Source organism: Rhineura floridana, chromosome 1 (assembly GCF_030035675.1).
Source record: "Rhineura floridana isolate rRhiFlo1 chromosome 1, rRhiFlo1.hap2, whole genome shotgun sequence".
NCBI lineage: Eukaryota > Metazoa > Chordata > Lepidosauria > Squamata > Rhineuridae > Rhineura > Rhineura floridana.
The window spans coordinates 60855908-60876930 of NC_084480.1; positions in this window are offsets into that span (position 1 = coordinate 60855908).

Sequence of the window (21023 nt, forward strand, 5' to 3'; positions counted from 1 at the left end):
GTCCCAGTGGCTGGATAGAGAGGCCTTGAGGCCCACATTTGGTCACCAGGCCTAAGACTCTCCATCTGAGATGTGAAGGTTCTTTTTCCTTGTTAACAGGACCCACGGCAGGTTGCTTGAGTAATTTCAGAGTACAGGGTGGGAGAACATATGGGAGCAAGCACTCCACTTGATAGCTAGGGTTCAGACCATTTATAGTATAATACTATGCATATTTACACATTCTCATTGTGTTCAATGGTGTTTTCTCCCATGTAAGAGTGTTTAGGATTGCAGCCTTTTGGATTTAAATCACCACCTTGAATTATGTGCAGCCCTTTTAGGACAAAAATAAGGTGCTCTCCACTCCACATCCAACCTTTGTTATATTAAGCGCATAGCTGTACCATTCTCAATGAACTGTAATTTCATGCAGTCATCAAGGGCAGCCCCAGATATGTGCATATTGGCACATGAGCTGAAATAAAATCAGTTTTGGAAGTTAAAAATGCTGTAGTTGAAGGACATTCAGGAAGCTAAGTTTTTCCCATACATTGAAAAATCCCTCTTATCTTTGGAATTGGCACCTAAACTTATTCCACTTTATGCTGTTATATAGATATTTTTCCCCCTAGGAATAAACGTGGCAGGAGTGCATCACAATGGCAATTTTGTTTGGGCATCAAGTTGTTATTTTTTGTAAAATGATAATTGTCAGATAATGATAACCCAACAACCTAAAAATAAAACAAAAAGAATCTCTTTCCATTTTTGCTCTTGGCTCTTTCTTCAGGTTGACAGCTGAAAGATACCAAGTTTCACCGATGGCTGTCATTAGGTTAGGATGACTAAATCTCAGCTCCTTGGCAAGTTGCAGAGAAGTCCCCTAGAGAACTTCCATTTTCACTGAGATGCAAAAAAAAAAAAAAATCCTCTCACTTTCTTGTCTCCTTTTTATGGTGCCTGTTGCATTCCCATGGGTACCTTCAGTTAAAATCTTGGATCTGTCACTCTTTTCCTTATTTCTGAACCTCCGATAGCAGGGGCAGTACAAGTCCAGAGTATTATTAATTCACTGAGAGAGATTATATACCAAAAAGATTGGTATTCCCTCTTCATATTTCTTCAAAGAAAATTGTTTGAATTTTCTTAGTTGTGTGACAAAACCATGATTGTCGACAAGTTAACGACTCATCTATACGGGCCAAGTTCATATGATTTAAAGTCCACATGCTTCCATGTCAAATTTAATTAACTATTGCATCAGATAGCAGAATCCTGGAACATTTTTCATTTTATGGAATCTTCAAGCTGAAACTGCATTTGTTTATAAAGACATTCTTTAGCTCAACAAAAGAAAAGTGCTCCAATAAAATACACTGTTTCAATTTCTAAACCAAATCCTCATTTTAAAAGAGTACTTAGATACCTGTTTAAATCCCATTGCAGGCGGCAGTTCTTAATTCACTGATTTAGGTAAATTTCCACATGGACTCAGCATGAGTGATGAGCTTTAGAAACACTGTGGTCTTGATGTGTAAAGATCAAGTGTGCATGGGGACAATCGTTCACATGTATATCCCCTGCCAGAGTAAGAACACTGCAGGCACAAGAGTGTGCTATACATATGGCTCACAAGACTATATGAGGTCGTCAAGGGCTTTGCCACCACACCCAAGAAGACTCATGACACAGATATGGAATAATGTTATATTTATTAAAATGTAACACATAAGTCAAATTCAATTCAAATCCAATTCAATCAATTGATTAAATTTCCAAATACTTCGGGCAGGTGAGGCTCACCTAACTGTGAGGGAATTGACCCCCAAGTCCTGAAGATAAGTCAGTCACCTCGGACTGTAACTCCCCAGTCAAGGATGTGGGAAGATTATCCCTCCTTGCTAGTTGGAGTCAGGTATGTGGTTCCAGCCTCCGCATCCTGGCCCCGCCGTACAGGCGTTCACCATTATGTGCAAGCCGGTCCCACAAACGACACTCCCCAGGTCTGTCATTAACCTGTAATGGTCATGAGTTATTAAAAAAATCTAATAGCAATACTTTGGCTCCAGTAAGGGACTCTGGGAGATGGTTACAGTTGGAAAAGACAAGCCTTTGCCAATTTGCAAATCTGAGTTTCACTTCCCAGCTGAAGATGGTTAGAGAAGCCTTAACAAGCTGCACCTGTTTATCTTTGCTGATTAGCAAGTGCCTGGTACCCAAGGTCATCCTTGGCCTGTACAGTTGGAAAACACAGTTGGGAGGGGGGCCTGAAGGCGCGAAAATATGAGAAACATCGAGAAGAAAGTTACATCAGCCAATTCCTGATTGGTCAATTAATCTTGGACCGTTAGGATCTTTTTCCCTTAAGTATAGGGCTAGAGACCCATAGCCTTTGTTCTCTGTTCTCTGCCTATGCTGACTGGCACCAGAGTTCCAAACCTTTCTGCCTTATGGTTCCAGGGGTTGCTTATGGGAAGGCAACCTAGGTCTGGTTCCATTGCTTTATGTTGAACATCCATCTCTCTTAGGAGAGGTGCCACGCAACCAACTACCTTGTGTGTAAGTAGTTAGGGGTGTTAGTTTGTTATTTTCTTGTTGTGTGTATGTAAGAACCTAAACCCCTGTTGGGTGAATGGTCTTAAAGGATTACTTGCTGCTATATGTTATGTGCACTTATATATCTTAATAAAGCTACTTCTATTTAACCTGGTGTGTTCAATTGAGAGAAGGGGTGGTTCTGGATTCAGTACCTTGACCAATCTCAGTCACTAACTACCAAAGAGGGTTAAGAAGTTAAAGGCTTGGATTTTAAGTGTTAAACCAGAGGTGCCTGGCAAGGAGTGTAACTGTGACTCTTGCCTTTTAGGACCTTGGTTTTATATATCTTCTGGGCTCAGAGATCCCCTGGCTCTGAGTGGACCAGTATACAGGGGTGGTGGCAGCCTACCTTCTACCTTGCAGGGTTGTTGTGAGCGTACACAGCCTTGGCAAGGGTGAAGTAATAAATTTTTGGTTCCAGTCTCATTTCCCTAAGGGTGGGGGTCTGAGTCTGATGCATGAACCCAGTACCTTGAGGGTCCAGGGGTCATGACAAGGTCTACACCAGACATTAAGCCCTGATGGTTCCCTAGGGAGTGCCCTTTACCAGAATGCCTCAGCCGCCTCAATTTTAAGCCCAATTACCTCACCTGCCCGAATTCCATGCCAGCCATAGCAGAATCACTACAACCCATCCCGGCAGGCCAATTGAATCAAACCAAGCAGTATGGAGTAGGCAAAACCAAAGAGATCCTGAAATCAGGATCTCCAAAAAAAAATTCCTACTCAGCCCCAATTTGGCGACTAGCAAAGCCCATACTGACAAGGAAGGGAGGGTGGGTGCCGCGAGGCAAAAAAGGCAAGTTCTAAGGGAGGAGCGGTCTTATATACACCCACTCTATCCTTCACCTGATTGGTAGAAGGATAACACTTGACTCATTCGAAACCTTCGAGAACCTTCATGAGTCTTCTCCAAATGAGGGTGGCGGCAAACACGTCCCCGCACAAGGTGGGAACGCCATTCTAATCCTGAGTGCTTTCAGTGTTGTGGGCCCAATTCTGTGGAATGCTCTCTCACTAGAAGTCAAACAAGTACCATCCCTACGGCGTTTCAGACACCTGTTTAAAACTGTTTTATTTCAGGAGGCCTTTGCACCATGAATGCTTCTCTGATGTTTTTAAATTTTCTGATGTTCTTTGTTTTAAATTTCTGAGATTTTAAATTTTTGAGGTTTAATTTATGTTTTAAATTTTATACATTGGATCTTTGTATTGTAGTAAGCTGCTTTGAGACCTAGATGGTGGAAAGCTGGACACATTTTTTAAATAAATAAATAAATGGCATCCACTAACTTTTCCTGTCAGTGCTTGCCACATATTCATTCATTCATTCATTCGATTTCTTACCTGCCCTTCACCATAAGATCCCAGGGCAAGTTACAGCAATTTAAAAACACAATATTAAAAACAGTTGAAAACAAGTTACAGTCACAAGAATAGGATGGGTCCTAAAATATCTCTCTCTCAGGTGTCAGTGGTCAGGGTAAAGAGGAGCGTCGTCAGCATACTACATAATGAAGGTGCCAGATGGAACTCTAGGGGAGAAAATTCCACAACTTAGCGGCTGCCAAAGAGAATGCCCTCTCCCAGTCTGCCACCACACAAGTTTCTGAGGTGGTGGAACTACTGAGAGAGTCTGTAGAGGAGAAGGCAGTCTTTCAGATATCTGGAGCCTAAGCTGTTTAAGGCTTTAAAAACTAATGTGAGCACCTTGAATTGGGTCTGGAAACAATCTAGCAACCAATGCAGCTGTTTTAAAACAGAGGTTATGTAAGTTGGTAAAAGAATCCTTTTGATTGTTTCATTCATAGGTACTAGTAAGAGCAACAACTCATTTGGAACAAGTGAGTCCTTTGCTGCTGCCCCTGCCATAGGTTAAGCATCATCTGGCAAGAATCACTCTGACACTGGAAAGAAAAAACAGCCACCTATTTTACCAAATTTTATTTTTTTTTCTACTCTGTTCAGATAACTCATTTCCCTACCTTCTTTCTCTCTGTCAAATTTAGAAGTTCCTGGGCCAATGTGAACAAAGCATGTTGAATGTGCATTGTGAAGTACACTTAAGCTAACAGAAAGAGCTTCTGCTCACACAAGGTGAGACACCCAATTTTAACAGATCCCTCTGCAACACACACACATACTGTAACCATTTGTGCCATATCCCATACTGTTTCAGAGGACCTTCAAACTCTCAAAAGCATCTTTTCACGGGACTAAAGGAACTGAAGCAGGTAGGGGAGACTGGTGAAAATTGAGTGTCTACTCCTGTGCAAGTACTAATGTTTTCTACTAGTATAAAACCATGAGGGCTGGCCCCAGGCATGCCGGGACCCTTGGGCACCAGCCTGCCCCAGGCCCCGGCACTTCCCTTCTGCAATTTGTGGCAGGATTGGTACCGCAGATCGCAGGGCGGGAGATCCCAAGCCACCCCCCATTTCCCTGCTCTACTTACCTTTCTCTGTGCTGTTTTTTTGGCAGCACACCTGCATGCGTAGGTTTGCCATCAATCAAGATGGTGGCCGAGGTTTCCCTAAGGGGCTGAAGCCTCTGCCGCCATCTTGGTTGATGGCATGCACGCGTGCTACACGTGCATATTGCTGCCATCAACCAAGATGGCAGCAGAGGCTCCAGCACTTAGGGAAACCTCAGCCGCCATCTTGATTGATGGCAAACCTGCACGTGCAGTGCACGCAGCCACAAAAAACAGCAGAGAGAAAAGTAGGTGAAGCGGGGGAATAGCGGGTGGTTCTGAAGCTCCTGCCCTGCTATCTGCAGCAGGATTGCGGAAGGGGAGTGCAGGGGCCCCTATAGCCCTGAAAACCACCATGGGATAAAACCCATTGAATTTAATAATAATAATAATATTAAATTTATTAGTCGCCCATCTGGCTGGATGTCCAGCCACTCTGGGCGACGTACAAGATAAAAACAATACATTAAAATGTTAACATTTAAAACCATAACAATAAAAACCTAACCCACCCCAAAAGCCTGCCTGAAGAGCCAGGTCTTCAAGGCCCGGCGGAAGCTCATCATAGAAGGGGCATGGCGGAGATCATTTGGGAGAGAGTTCCACAGGGTGGGGGCCACTATTGAAAAAGCCCTCTCTCTAGTCCTCACCAGTCTAGCTGTTTTAACCGGTGGGACCGAGAGAAGGTCTTCTGAGGCTGATCTTGTTGAGCGGCATCCCTGACGATGCTGGAGGCGCTCCTTCAGATAGACTGGGCTAAAACCGTATAGGGTTTTAAAGGTCAACACCAACACCTTGAATTGGGCCTGGTAGACAACTGGTAGCCAGTGAAGATCTAATAACACTGGGGTGATATGAGAAGATGAGCATGAAGGCAGCTCTGATCATTTGCATGTTTATTAAGTTCAGTGGGATTTATTCCCATGGAATCATTTTTAGGGTAGGTGAAACTGACCATGGGGGAGAGGATGAAGAAGGAAGAGGGGAGGGGAGGGGAGGGGAGAAATAAGGGAGGAGGAAGGGAGAGTTGAGGGGAAAGAGGGGAGGAGAAGGAGAGAGGGGGAAGGGGGAGAGATGGGAAGGGGGAGGGGAAAGGCAGGTCTGATCATTTGCATGTTTACTGAGTTCAATGAGATTTACTCCCATGCAATTATGTTTAGAATACGTAAAATTGACCATGGAGGAAGAGGAGGGGCAGGGGTGAATGAAGGGGAATGGAAGGGGCAAAAAGGAGGGGATAGGAAGGAGGAGGGGATGGCAGGTTTGATCATTTGCATGCTTTTTGAGTTCAGTGGGATTTACTCCTGTACAATCATGCTTAGGATAGGTGAAACTGACCTGGGGGAGGGGGCAGGGGGAGAGAAGGGGAGGGGGAGGGGAGGAAATTGGGTGGGTGGGCACTGGGCAGACGGAAAATTCCTTTCCTTTCCTAAAGGAAAACATTGTGAACAGTATCATTGTTTTTCAGGGTTTCCCCCACCTTTTTATTCTAAAGCAGACACATGTAGTCTCCCACCCAAATTTAAACCAAAGCTGTCCCTGCCCACATCCACACCAGACCTTTAATTCACTTTAGACAGTCATTGCTTCCCCCAAAGAATCTTGGGAAGTGTAGTTTGTGAAGGGTACTGAGAGGTGCTAGGAGACACCCTATTTCCCTCACAGAGCTACAATCCCCAGAAGAGGGGCTGACTGTTAAACCACTGTGATCTCTGGAGCTCTGTCAGGGGAATAGCAGTCTCCTAACAACTCTCAGCACCCTTCACCAACTACTCAGGATTCTTTGGAGGAAGCCACGACTGCTTAAAGTGGAATAAGTGTCTGGCATGGATGCGGCCACCTGATTAGGCAAGCCAAACAGCTGTGAATCTGGCTTTTAGAACAGAGTTCCTACTGAGATGCCGACGCTATAATAGACTTCAGTGTTAAATTTCTTAAATTAAAAATCAGACAGGCATTTTTTAAACTTTTAAACTGCAGAAGATGAAGGTCAGATTATGGGGCAAGGTCAGTAATAGGATTACAGGTACTCTGTGAACATAGCTGATTTTTAATTAATTTCAACAAATTATGAGACCACTGACAGAAAAAATCCAACAGGGGTCTGGACTTTTTTTCTCTTGTTTTACACTTTGAACTCTCGATTCTCTCTGACTGTTTTGTTTATCGCCATGAAAACTTAGAGGGTTGTTAAGCATGCATTTTTGAGTTCGGGATTATAAATTTTGCAAGGTTTTGTTTTGAAATATGCTTATGGGAAGCAGCAGAATGGCATGGGGGAGTATTTTCAATTTAACATTGTGGAATGTAAAAAATCCTCACTGGCTATAGTATATAGCCACTCTTGTAGCTGTATAATACAAACAGCTAAAATAAATTAAAAACCAGAAAATGTCAAACAATATACAAAACAAAATAATGTCCCAGTGAGAGCATACCACATATCACTTTGCTGATTCTTCATCTATCTTCCTTGCTGATCTCCAAATCTCCATGAGATTGTTCAGGGGAGAATGAAGAACCATGGAATCAAGCCAGCTCCTGACTTTGTCTCACATCAATGCTGTTCTCCAGCCCAATCTTGCAGGTTATTCCCTTATTTTCCTTCCCTCTCTCCAAACTCCTCCCCTACTTGCATCTTGTTTTTCCTGTGTCCTTCCTGCAAAACCAAGTATCCTTTAATCCCAAATGGTCTGATGATGGCCCCTCTCTTCCCTGCTTCTTCACCCTAGTGCCTAATTTTTTTCTGCAGCTAACAGCTTCACACACTGCTCCAGGAGAGTGGCCTACAGATTGAGTCTATTTGGTCCCAGTACTTGACAGACACAACTGATTAACTTTATACAAGGAACGGTTTTGGATGAACTGGGGATTAAATATGCAGTAGTGCAGTGGCAAATGCAGAAATGCAGGGCCCCTTCATGATAGTCACAGCCATGCCAGCTAACAGCTACACCCCTTCTAAGATTATACAACCTTCTAAGATTATAATCAGGCCAGGTTTGAATATTGCTTTCTGCTTCACTATCCTTGTTAATGCCTTCTCCTACAACAACAGACACCCCTAGCTGCTAGTCAGCATGAAAGTGGAGTGTGTTAGCTACTGAGAAGAGTCTTCAGTGGGTGATTCACTTCCTGTAACTCTAATTGGCTCCACTCAGCAGGAAAGGACAAGGAAGCATGTTAGAAGACTCTTTTCAGTGACCAACATGCTTCCCTTTCATGCTGATTGGCTCCCAGGATGCTTGAGACATAGGGACCTGCTGGGACCTGGCTCCGAAAAAGTAAAGGGTCTAAGACCCCCTGAGACCCTATACAATTACACCCCTGTGTACATGGAAAGAGGCCCAGCCTCCCAAAGCCTCTGAATACCCACCTTTCATAGCAATGCCTCTGCAGCTCACTTTCAATCTGTACAGTAGATATGAGTGGTTCTATACTGTAGTAATATGAAACATTTGAGTTCATTTTTAGTTTTTTTTTTAATTTAAGCATTGTTAAGCTTCTCACACTGTGAATTTTATGAAGAATGATCTGCTTACTGAAAAGATGGCACCTCCTGTCTGTCTCTCACCATCTAATACAGCTTCTTTTTATCTTTTTTCCTACGCAAACTGCCAGTGCTTATGAATGCAGGGACTCTGTAGTTGATGGGGAATCCTAAGGACCACTTAAGAGACATATGCTTGTAGAAAGAGAGGCTCTCTGGTGAGGTTTAATCTATGAATTAGCCCAAGGCAGAGCTGGTGTAATATTTCAGATAAACAATCAAGCGCAACTCTGTATCTTGTTTACTCCTAAAGCAATAAAATGCCAATTTTTCTTTTTTAAAAAAATCCATTTTACCGAAGATCTTCAGAAGTAATTTTTCTGTTCTCACTAAGTGGAACAATTTAAAAATATATGAGGTGGGGCAGGGGAGTAGTAAGCCATGTGGATGTTTTTTATTCATGTGCACTATGCCTCAGGTGCATAATACAAAAGACTTTGTAGCAGAAGCAAGTCATATTTGAATTTCTTCAGGAAGACTGCGCATTGCATACTCCTCAGTTCAAGGCAAGATATTTTAAGCCTGGGAACACAGCAACATGTCATCTCACAGTTTAAAGAACTGCTACTCTGCACCAGGAGATGGGGATTTGGCCTTGGTCAAAGATTGACTAGTAAATAGCCTATTCTTCTAGTAGTAGAGAGGTAGCAGTATTTTAAATTTCCAGTGACTTTTATGCATCTGTCCAGAGGGCATAATCAGATAAGGTTCCCATTTTTAAGAAAGCTCTACCAGGAGGACATTTACCAACAGAAGTACCAGGGTAATTCAGTTTTAAGAAATTGTCTTCAGGCAGTGGGTGACCTGATCCTTTAATCCGTTTTGGAGAACTATATTCAGGTAACACACCAGTTATTTTATGTATTCTCTCTGCATGGTTTACTTTTATGTGTGTTTCTTTTGTTTGGATCCCCTGCCTTACTCTGACAGAAAGCAGTGAAGTTTTGATCAGCAGGAAATCAGGACACTGAATTCTTTCACATTTGAAAAACAGTTTCTCTGTTTAAATTGAATGTATGATTCATCCAAGGCTGGTTTAAGATTTTATTGGGTCTTTCTTGAGTTAGCAGTATGCCTGTTCTTTGCAGTTGGAAGAATGTATGTCTGTCAGTCCCATTAAAACGCTCTATTTTTACAGTCCCTTTTACTACATACCACTTTGAGATTTAACTGTCAGCTATCACAGAACTTTGATTTTTAGCATAATAATAATAGCAATAATGATGATGATAACGTTCGCTGAATGTAATCTACTGATGAAATACACTTTATTTGTGATTTACTTCTTATACATTTTTAAAGCTAGTTTTGATCCACAAGTTTTCAACCTAATGAGACAGTTAATTTAGATAGCTTATGGCAGAGCATAAGTAGAAATGACTGTCTTATTAAATGTCAATTAAGTGCAGATTTAGGAATCCTCTTGAAAAATGTGACAAAAATTAGATGCGGTGAGTGGGTGTAGGCATTAAGGCAAAACATTAAAAGTCTGCCTTAAGACTACATCTGTGCTGGTATACCTTCCTTATAGTTATTTTATTTCTTGATGTACTGGGGATCAATCTAGCAAAAGTTAAGCAACATAATGTCCCATTTATCTCAGAAAGTCAGTTAAATGGAAATGGACTGCCTTCAAGTCGATCCTGACTTATGGCGACCCTATGAATAGGGTTTTCATGGTAAGCGGTATTCAGAGGTGGTTTACCAGTGCTTAAATATCTCCCCCAAGATAAATGGCATTTAAAAGTCCTTAACTTTAGCTGGATTATGCCTTGTATTTCAGTGTCCCACTATACAACATGCTTTCAAGATCCCTTTGAACTTTGCACCTTGTATCATCTAAGGCAGCTTCCCTATCTTAGTGCCCTCCAGATGTTTTGAACTACAACTCCCATCAATCCTGTTGGCCATGGTGGCTGTGACTGATGAGAGTTGTAGTCCAAAATACCATCTACTTTTTTCCCCTTTAACTCCCCTATAATAACTGAGTCCCTCTCCCCCTCACTCCCCCATAATAGCTACCCTTTGCATTCTGTCTTGATGTGAGATTTATTTATTTACTTATACGCACAGTATGTGCAATCCTTCTGAAATATCATGCAGAGTTTGTATAAATTGCTAAATACCCAAACCAAGTACTGTACAACTTCAGTTTGTGTGTTTTTTTAATCAAATGGAGAGTTGAAAAGCGCCGATTGTGTCTACAACTCAAATGGGGTTTTCTAAAAGTATTCATGATCCCCACAGAGCACTTAGTGCTAGTGCTAAGGAACATAGTGGTGAGGTTGGCAAGACTCTCATTTTCCTATAACACAGTCTGGAAGCTGAACACAGATTGCAACAGGATGCCAAAACAACCAAGTATTAAATGGAGATTGTGCAAGCAATAAGCAATTTTTACTGGAAGGGGGGAAAGCATGCATCACACACAAATCGGCCAAGGTAGCTCTGAAGTTTTTAAAATTATTTTTTCTACCTTATTTGAGGAACCAATTCAGAGTCTGGTGTGTGTGTGTGTTTTAAATATAAATGTGACTACGAATGTCTCAGATTTTATGGCTGTAAACAATCACATGTTGACAATCCTACACAAATGTGTGAATGCCCCCCCCAACAGAGATGAACCAGTGAATGTTGGTAATAAACATGCATTGCATGGGCATCTGTAAGTTCTATTCATGTTAATATGAAGTACAGAAAGAGGAGAAGAGATTATTAAAGCCTTAAGTCAAATAATTGGCAGGAGATGTTGTGGCTGTGTAGGTGGATCAAGGACTAACACAGAGTCAATTGTGCATGTTTGGCCACAGTTTGTTTCAGCTTGCATCTGTTAGTTATTCTGTATCCAAGCAATTGGTCTGTTTGTTGTATAGTCTCTCTCATGATTATCAGACACTTAATCTTATCTAGAAAGAAGAAAAGGAATATGCAGAAAATGAAATTACTTCTTCTCATCTTTTGCTAAGCACAGGACCAGCCCAATACATTTTGCTACCTTAGGCAATGGACAAGATGGCACCGCCACCAAATCCTTTTACAAAGGCCAACCATGCTGACAGGTGGATCTTAATTCAACACTGGTCATGGGGGACAGCATTTTCCACTATACCTCAGGGCTGCAGGCTAGCTTCGAGAATGTAGGGCAGGCCACATGACAGGCACAGCTGGGTCCACTCTCTGCCGTCACCAGCTGATATAGCCACCGCAGTCTGCCTAAAAGTAGGGCAGGCCCTGGAAGCAGTAATGAGAAAGGTTTACAGCAAGGGAGTTGAACCACAGGCCCAGGGGCCAAATAGAACCCTTCAGATCTTGCTACCTGGCCCTTAGAACTGTCCCCAGGCCACACACCCTCTTCCCAGGCCACACCCCTTACTGGCCCAGCTTCGCACCCCATGTGTTTTTGCCTGACTAGAATGTGTCCTCGAACTCTGATAATGCCTCTTGCTTGTCTGGATGGAGGACAGAGAGAGGTGTGTGAGTGGGTGCAGAAACTAGCTTACTGTTCAATGTAAGCTATACATTCATTGCTCTGTCCCTTTTGTCACTGGCCCTGCCCTCTACTGGCAAGTGGCGCTTGGAAGGTTGCCCAGAAAGGAAGATGCCCTCAGTCTGAAAAGCTAAGGAGGAAAAATATATTTCCTTTACAAAAAAACCCCTTAATATTTGCCTAGAAAAAGAACGACTTCCATCACTCTTGACAGGAAACAACGTACATTGTTGGCTCCAATATATATACTGAATATAACATAAAAAATGCCCTGCTACATCAGATCAAAGGCTTACCTCAGAAATAGCCAATGTGGTGCCTTCCAAATGTTTTGTACTACATCTCACTTCATCCCTGACTACTGGCCATAGTAGTGACATCTGGAGGCAACCTCATTGCCTACCCCTGATTATATAATCTATCATCCTGTTTCTCACAATGGCCAACCAGATATCTATGGAAAACCTACAAGCAGGATGAGAGAGCAGTAGCTCTCTCCCAATGTTGTTCTCTGGTGAGTGGTGATCAAAGGTATACTGCCTCTGAGCTTGGAGGTAGCATATAGCCAGCAAGGCTAGTAGCCATTGATAGCCTTGTGTGTTATGTCTTCAAGTCGATTATGAGTTATGGCAACCCTGTGAATCGGTGACCTCCAATACCATCTGTCATGAACCACTCTGTTCAGATCTTGTAAGTTCAGGTCTGTGACTTCCTTTATGGAATCAATCCATCTCTTGTTTGGCCTTCCTCTTTTTCTACTCCCTTCTGTTTTTCCCAGCATATTGTCTTTTCTAGTGAATCATGTCTTCTCATGATATGTCCAAAGTATGATAACCTCAGTTTCATAATTTTAGCTTCGAGTGATAGTTCTGGTTTAATTCGTTCTAACACCCAATTATTTGTGTTTTTCGTGGTCCATGGTATCCGCAAAGCTCTCCTCCAACACCACATTTCAAATGAGTTGATTTTCTCTTATCCACTTTTTTCACTGTCCAACTTTTACATCCATACATAGAGATCAGGAATGAATGATCCTGACTTTAGTGTTCAGTGATACATCTTTGCATTTGAGGACCTTTTCTAGTTCTCTCACAGCTGCCCTCTCCAGTCCTAGCCTTCTTCTGATTTCTTGACTATTGTCTCCATTTTGGTTAATGACTGTGCCAAGGTATTAATAATCCTTGACAAGTTCAATGTCCTCGTTGTCAACTTTAAAGTTACATAAATCTTCTGTTGTCATTACTTTAGTCTTTTTGATGTTCAGCTGTAGTCCTGCTTTTGTGCTTTCCTCTTGAACTTTCATCAGCATTCGTTTCAAATCATTACTGGTTTCTGCTAGTAGTATGGTATCATCTGCATATCTTAAATTATTGATATTTCTACCTACAATTTTCACACCTCCATCTTGGTCCAATCCCGCTTTCTGTATGATATGTTCTGCATATTGATTAAATGAATAGGGTGATAAAATACATCCGTCTCGAACACTTTCCAATGGGGAACCAATCGGTTTCTCCATATTCTGTCCTTACAGTAGCCTATTGTCCAGAGTAGAGGTTGTGCATCAGAATAATCGGATGCTGTGGCATCCCTATTTCTTTTAAAGCATTCCATAGTTTTTCATGATCTACACAAAGGCTTTGCTGTAATCTATAAAGCACAGGGTGATTTTCTTCTGAAATTCCTTGCTCCGTTCCATTATCCAACTTATGATCTCTAACCTCCAGGAAACCACTCTGTCTTGGAGCTGGCTGTGAGGGCTTGTACCTGGTGTTGGGCCGAGGAGACAGTAAACTAGGGTTGCTGCTGGTGTACCATCCACCCTGCTGCCCTGCAGCTTCTCTGACCGAGCTGGTGGAGGTCATCTTGGCTGTGGCGTTGGAGCCCAGAACGATAGTGCTGAGTGATTTCAATGTCCATGCTGAGGCTGCCTCCAGTGTTCTGGCTCAGGACTTCATGGCCTCCATGATGACCATGGGGCTGTCTCCACTTCTTACTGGCCCAACACCCTCAACTTGGTTTTTGCTCCAGATGGAGGAAGGGGTGGTCTGGAGATAGCAGGGGTAGATGTCACCCCATTGTCATGGTCAGATCACTGCCTGGTGAAGTTTAGACTTACAGCTCCAATCCTTCCCTGCAGGGGTGGTGGACAGATTAAGATGGTCCGCCCCCGGAGACTAATGGAATCCACTGGATTCCTGAATGCCTTGGGGAAGTTCCCAGTAGATAGAGCAGGTGACCCTGTTGAAGCCCTTGTCATGCTGTGGAACAGCGAAGCGCATCGGGCTCTCGACAAGGTTGCCCCCGAGCGCCCTCTCTAGCACTGTGGAGCCTAGCTTGCACCTTGGTACACCAGTGAGCTAAAGGCAATGAAACAGGCTGGATGACGGCTAGAGCGCAAGTGGCAAAAGACGAGCTATGAGGCTGATTGGGCACAAGTAAAACATCATAACTGTGCCTACTGTGTGGCGGTGAGGGAGGCGAAGAAGGCCCACTTCTCTGCCTCCATTGCATCCTAAAGTAGCCGTCCAGTGGAGCTTTTCCATATTGTCAGGGGTCTGTTGACATCAACTCCAGGAAATGGAGTCTTTGACCCTTTGGAGGCCCACTGTGAATTGTTTGCAAGGCACTTTGAGGGTAAAGTTGCTTGCCTCCGTAGCAGTCTTGATGCCCCATCCACATCTACTGTAGTCCCCAATGAGGTGTCCAGTACAACGTCTGCTGCAACTTCTTGGGACCGGTTTCAGTTGATGCGGCCTGATGACGTGGACAAGGTGCTTGCGATGATGTGGCCAGCAACGTGTCGTCTCGATCCTTGCCCTTCTTGGCTGATTAAAGCTTGCCGAGGGGGTCCGACCGAGTGGATCCAGGGTGTGGTCAACACATCATTGGGAGAGGGAGTGGTTCCAGCCACCTCGAAAGAGGCAGTGATTCGACCACTCCTGAAAAAGCCCACCCTGGAGCCATTGGTTTGTGACAACTACCAACCGGTTGAAAATACCCCTTCTTAGGGAAGGTGATTGAGAGGGTTGTGACGCAGCAACTGCAAGTACTCTTGGATGAAACAGATTATCTTGACCCATCCCAGTCTGGGTTCAGGGCTGGTTATGGGACTGAATCGGCCTTGGTCGCCCTGATGGATGACCTTTATTAGGAGAAGGACAGGGGAGTGCGACTCTGTTGTTCTTACTTGATCTCTCAGAGGCTTTTGATACCATTGACCATGGTATCCTTCTGGGTCGACTTGGTCAGATGGGTATTGGAGGCACTGTTTTACAGTGGTTCCGATCCTATCTCAGGGTCGTTCTCAGAGAATAGCATTGGGTGACTGTCTTTCGGCCCCCTGGCAGCTGTGCTGTGGGGTGCCACAGGGTACCTTTTTTTCCCCCATGCTGTTTAACATCTATATGAAGCCCCTGGGAGCAGTCATCAGGAGCTTTGGGGTGAGGTGTCAGCAGTATGCTGATGATACCCAGCTCTATTTCTCCATAACATCTGAATCGGGAGAGGCCGTGCAAGCCCTGGACCACTGCCTGGACTCGGTGGTGGGCTGGATGAGGGCCAATAAACTGAGTCTGAATCCTAGCAAGATGGAGGCGCTGTGGGTTGGTGGTTCCCGAGTTCAGATAATTGGTCAGTTGCCTGCTTTGGATGGGGTCGTACTCTCTCTGAAAGAGCAGGTCCGTAGCCTGGGGGTGCTCCTGGATCCATCTTTGTCACTAGAGGCCCAGGTGACTTCAGTGGCTTGGAGTGCCTTTTACCAGCTTCGGCTGGTGAGACAGCTGCGGCCGTTTCTGGACTGGGATAGCCTGACCACTGTTGTCCACGCACTGGTAACCTCTAGGCTAGATTACTGTAATGCGCTCTATGTGGGGCTGCCCTTGAGGTTGGTCCAGAACCTGCAGCAGGTGCAAAATGCGGCGGCGAGATTGCTCACTGGAGCAGGGTATCGCTAACATGTCACCCTGCTGCTGAAAGAATTGCACTGGCTGCCCATTTGCTACCGGGCCAAGTTCGGGGTTCTAGTTTTGACATACAAAACCCTATACAGCTCGGGACCAGGGTACCTGAAAGACTATTTTACCCCTTATATACCCAGTCGATCACTGCGCTCTGCAGGTGAGGGCCTCCTGTAGATACCATCTTATCAGGAGGTTCGTTCTGCATAATATAGGAAATGGACCTTTAGTGTGGCGGCACCTACCATGTGGAATTCCCTCCCCTTAAATATTAGGCAGGCGCCATCTCTGCTAGCTTTTCGGCGCCTTTTGAAGACTTTCCTCTTTCAACAAGCCTTTTAAGTTGAGACCTATCCCAGTCTGCATCTGTGTCAGAATTGTTTAATATGTTTTTTAATAATGTTTTTAACCCTTTTTTAAAGTTCTTTTTTAAAAATATTTTTAATGCTGTTTTGTTTTAATGTGTTTTAGGATCTGTTTTTATGATGTTTTAAAGTGTTTTAGTGCTTTGTTTGCCTCCCTGGGCTCCTGCTGGGAGGAAGGGCGGGATACAAATTAATTAATTAATTAAATAAATAAATAAATTAGACTGGTCTTCTTTTCAAGCCATCCAAGTTGGCAGCCACTCCTACATTTTGTAACAATGAATTCCATAGTTCAAATATTTGCTGTGTGAAGAAGTACTACTTCCCTTTGTGTGCCCTGAATCTTCCAACATTCAGCTTCACTGGATGATCCCTTGTTCTAGCATTATGAGAACACTTCTCCACACCCTGCATAATCTTATACACCTCTATCATGTGTCCCTTTATTCACCCTTTTCCTAAACCTAAAAGCCCCAAACATCATAGCCTTTACTTGTAGGGAGTTTCTCTAATCTCTGGATAATTTTCCTTGCTCCTTTCTGTACTTTTTTCACCTCACCATTATCCTTACTGAGATGTGGCAACCAAAACTGTACACAGCATTCCAAGTGTGGTCCTGCCATAGATTTGTACAAGCCATTATAATATTGGCAGGTTCCTTTTTTATCCCTTTCCTAATGATCTTTGACATGGTACTTGCCTTTTTTGCAGCTGCCACATACTAGGTCAATGTTTTTATTGAGCAATGTCCCGAAGATCTCTTTCCTGATCAGTCACCACTGACTTAGTGATTGTAGTAATTTGGAGGTGTAAGGAAACATTGGGATGGCAGTCTAGAGATGATCCCTGAAGAATGGGTTGAGGGGGTAGAGCCTAACTGGCTGAAGGAACTGCAGGAGAAACATGTTGTTGTAACTGCTGCTTAATAAAACCATCTTGTTAACTATTGGCTCCATATATTGAACCCAAACTTATTACAGATCCCATCAGTGAATATATGAAGTTAGAAATTTTTGCCCTAATGTGCATCACTATACAATTGGGTTGCTTTCACAGTGCACTTTATTCCGTTATTCTGACAGTTTCTTACCTGGTAATTTGCGCATTATATTTCATCTTTCACATGATGTACAAGCTAGTTCCAGAAATATTGTGCAATATAGTGCAAGTTTAGCACTAATTTCCGTGATACATACCAGAAACAATCTGTTTGCAAACTTGGAAACCTCAAAAATCACGGGAGTTTTTCGCTAGCTGCAGCCACTTATGTGACAGACATCCCAGCATGCAGTGTGATCCTGCCCTTTAGGTGTGCATGGGGGTTTTTTGCCTTAAAAAAATGTATTGGTATTATGGCATAGGCACAGGTAGCAGCAGCATTTCCCACATACACTCCTGTGTCTATACAACTAAAAAAAAAAAAGTCAGATGCTAAAGGGAGAGGGGTTCACAGAGACAGAATGAGATCTTAGACATCTCACACAGGGGAACTATAGTGTGTATGTGTATAATGGGTGGGGGACAAAAACAAGATGTTGTTCATGGCAACCGTGTGAAAGACATTTGTGTGAAATGCCAGTATATTAGCTGAAAAAACTACTGTTCCTTAATACAACAGGTACTGCAGTGTGAAAAGAATTTTAGAATTCAGGACTGAAGTGCTACCATTTTAATCCATTAAACTAACACAATAAGCCCCATGTCTGAAAGCAGCCTTGATTGCACTGAACTATGTTTGCCATTTTCATGTCCATTCACCCTGTTTGGAGAGATCTTCCCAAGAGTGCCTCACAATATTGTTTTTACCACCATGAACAATTTGGTATCAGCAAACTTGGTCACCTTTCTGCTCACCCATAACCCCACAATTCTGACATCACCAACCCAGAACACCCTGACCTCTGCCACCTCACCAATCCAGTGAACATGCCATATGTAGCTTCACTACCAGGAGTGCACTGCAATTACTCTGCCTCCCTCACACACTGTTGCTGGTAGTGATAATGATGCATGAATGATAACAATAACAAATGCTCTTGGAATATACATTTTTCTTTTTTTAAAAAATAGACTTTAATTTATGCATGAATGGGCGGCTGAACCCTGGTTTCTGTAAATCTTAAATTTCTTTTGACCATCACCATATGAAATACCATGCCTGATCTTGCACTGAATGTAATATTGCCAGTCTAAGATCAATTGATGAAAGGCCTACAATAATATAACTACAAGGCCTACAATAACAACTCATGAAACTTGACTTCTTTGCATGGTTTAGGGTTGGCACTGGAGGAGAACAGGGTTCTTGAGCTTTTAATAGCTGTGTGTTAGGCAGAAATTCAACTAGTTAACTATTTTCTAATATATACATACATAAGAACATATGAAGAACTAGCTGGATCAAACTAATGGCCCATCTAGTCCAGGATCCTGTTATCACAATGCCCAACCAGATGCTTCTAGGTAGCCCAAAAGCAGGACATGAGCATAATACAAATATGGGGAAAGCTTTCCCTGTTGACATTCTGTCTGTCAGGCATCTTATTACTTGCATGTAGTCCCTGATATATTTTTGGGCCCTCCATCCCACCCACAAAAGAGATTACAAATTTGTATATGGCACAAAGTATATGCAATTTGATGCAAATGTGTGTCCTCTTTTGCAAGCAGGACAGAGAAAATCCTGTAGAACCCCTGCCCCTTTCTGGATAAGAGGGGTGTGCATCAACCAACATTTTTGTAACTTCTGGAATTAACTACTAACATGTTCTTTACATGGGCTCCCCAGACAATTTAGAAGTTTCAGCTAGTTCAGAATGCTGCTGCCAACATCTTGGTAGATTTTGGGAGACAGGAACATATTAGACCTATTCTGTGGCAACTGCACAATGGCAATCAGTTAGCTTCTGGGCCTAATATCAAGGTGCTGGGTCTAATCTGTAAAGCTTTTCATGGCCTGGGACCCCCATACTTCAGAGGTCGCATCTCCTTTTGTGTTGTTATGTGCCTTCAAGTCGATTATGACTTATAGTGACCATATGAATCTGTGACCTCCAATAGCATCTGTCATGAACCACCTTGTTCAGATCTTGTAAGTTCAGGTCTGTGGCTTCCTTTATGGAATCAATCCATCTCTTGTTTGGCCTTCCTCTTTTTTCTACACCCTTCTATTTTCCCAGTGTTATGTCTTTTCATTATGTGTCCAAAGCATGAAAACCTCAGTCTCATCATTTTAGCTTCTAGTGACAGTTCTGGTTTAATTTGTTCTAACGCCCAATTATTTGTCTTTTTCGTGGTCCATGGTATGTGCAAAGCTTTCCTCTAACACCACATTTCAAATGAGTTGATTTTTCTCTTATCTGCTTTTTTCACTGTCCAACTTTCACATCCATACATAGAGATCAGGAATACCATGGTCTGAATGATCCTGACTTTAGTGTTCAGTGATACATCTTTGCATTTGAGGACCTTTTCTAGTTCTCTCATAGCTATCCTCCCTAGTCCTAGCCTTCTTCTTATTTCTTGACTATTGTCTCCATTTTGGTTAATGACTGTGCCAAGGTATTGATAATCCTTGACAAGGTCAATGTCCTTGTTGTCAACTTTAAAGTTACATAAATCTTCTGTTGTCATTACTTTAGTATTCTTGATGTTCAGCTTTGTGCTTTCCTTTTTAACTTTCATCAGCATTCATTTCAAATCATTACTGGTTTCTGCTAGTAGTATGGTATTGTCTGCATATCTTAAATTGATATTTCTCCCTTCAGTTTTCACACCTCCTTCATCTTGGTCCAATCCCGCTTTCCATATGATATGTTCTGCATATAGATTAAACAAATAGGGTGATAAAATACACCCCTGTCTCGCACACTTTCCGATGGAGAACCAATCGGTTTCTCCATATTTTGTCCTTACAGAGTATAGGAAATTTCTTGGTCCGTTCCATTATCCAGCATATGTTTGTGATATGATCTCTGGTGCCTCTTCCCTTTCTAAATCCAGCTTGGACATCTGGCATTTCTCGCTCCATATATGGTAAGAGCCTTTGCTGTAGAATCTTGAGCATTACTTTACTTGCATGGGATATTAAGGCAATAGTTTGATAATTACTGCATTCCCTAGGATCCCCTTTTTTTGGAATTGGGATGTATATTGAACACTTCCAGTCTGTGGACCATTGTTTAGTTTTCCATATTTCTTGACAAATCTTTTATCAAAATTTGGACAGATTCAGTCTCAGTAGCTTATAGCAACTCTATTGGTATGCTATCTGTTCCTGGTGATTTGTTTCTTTAAAGTATTTTAAGAGCAGCTTTCGCCTCACATTCTAAAATGTCTAGTTCTTCATCATACGGTTCCTCCATGAATGAATCTGTCATCCTGGCATCTCTTTTATAGAGTTCTTCAGTGAATGAATGAATGAATGAATTTTTTATTATATGGTCACAGACCCATCGTACAAAGAATTTAACAAACAGTATAAAAGGAATAAAAGTGTACCGTATTAAAATAACAATATTATCAGAAAGTCACATTAAAAGGGAGCATTTTTTCGCATTGCCTGGACTAAATTAAGAAATTTAGCATCAGTTTCTGTCATTATCTTATC